This window comes from Parus major, chromosome 2 (assembly GCF_001522545.3).
Source record: "Parus major isolate Abel chromosome 2, Parus_major1.1, whole genome shotgun sequence".
In the NCBI taxonomy this organism is placed as follows: domain Eukaryota; kingdom Metazoa; phylum Chordata; class Aves; order Passeriformes; family Paridae; genus Parus; species Parus major.
This window is the reverse complement of record NC_031769.1, coordinates 130399875-130400972: the sequence shown is the minus strand read 5'-3', so window position 1 is coordinate 130400972 and position 1098 is coordinate 130399875. Positions and strand designations below refer to the sequence as shown.

Here is a 1098-nt window from a genome sequence, read left to right as displayed (position 1 = left end):
AGCCCCACAGCCGGAATAGCCCCACAGCCGGGGTACAGCCCCACAGCCGGGGTACGGCCCCACAGCCGGGATAGCCCCACAGCCGGGGTACAGCTCCGGGCACGTGACCTCAGCCCGAGGTTTTCTGTGAGGTTTGCACCGAGCAGGAACCGGGTGGAGAGCTCGCCGGGGTCTCCCGCAGGCACGGCAGCCTGCAGCAAGTCCCCGGGAGGGAATCCCCCTCCCACTCTGGAGATCTCCTGGCCCATGGCACTGCCAGATACAACGTGAATCTAGCAGAGAACCTTTAGCCTACCTGGCCCTTTTCACAATATATACCGGCGTGCTTTCTCCGTCTTACTACTGTCCATTTTATTTCTAATCCTGTGAGACAGTGCTGATCCCAGAGCCCAGGAGAAAGCAGGAGAGGTCAGGACACTGCATACTTGAGACAGGGATTCAAGCTGGGGCATGCTGTTCAGAGGGGACAAGTGAATGCCGACTTCCAAGACCTTTAGAAAACAGGGTGGGTTTTGTTTTGTTTTTTTTCAGAAAATGAAAAAGCATTTCCAACAACAGCAGTGTTTATTAATTCTCTTCCTACTCCTGTCAGCACGTTCTCATCAACGTTTGGGTGGTGCTGTCCGAAATGCCCGCTTGCCTGTCCCAGGGAGAGGCTTCCAGAGGGATCGTCCTGCGCCTGCAGAGCCGCTGAGCGCCCATCCGCCAGCCCTGGGAGAGTCCCCCAGGGCCCTGCCGGCATCCCGGGTCTCCCATCTTCTTCTGGACATCCCGTTTTTAACCCTCAGCATGTGTCGCGCTCACGGTGCAGGATGAGGCTCCGGGGCGCGGTTCGATGCGGAGCCGTCCCGCAGCCGCGTCTGTACCGGGACAGTCCCGGCCCCCCCGTACCCTGGGGGCTCAGCCACCCAGCCACGCACGGGGCTCGGCAGAGCTTACTGGGGACACTGGGCGCTCCGGGCGGGACAAAGCCTGGAGAGCCCTCCGGGGGTGCGCGGGGGCGGCGGTGACATCCGCGCACACCCCGCGGCCGCACGAGGGGGCGGTGCTGCCTCCTCCGCTCTGTGCCGCAGGCGCGGGCAGCGCTCCACCGCCCAC

At 62.5% G+C, this 1098-nt stretch overlaps 1 long non-coding RNA gene across 1 annotated transcript in view; it reads left to right on the top strand.

The window, feature by feature from the left end:
* LOC117243972 overlaps window positions 1–679 on the top strand; it is a 4115-nt gene extending 3436 nt beyond the window's left edge. The window contains exons 2-3 of the long non-coding RNA XR_004496205.1: window positions 375–505; window positions 593–679. This is a non-coding gene — a long non-coding RNA (uncharacterized LOC117243972). The remainder of the gene's footprint in view (window positions 1–374; window positions 506–592) is intronic.
* Window positions 680–1098: the final 419 nt, after the last annotated feature.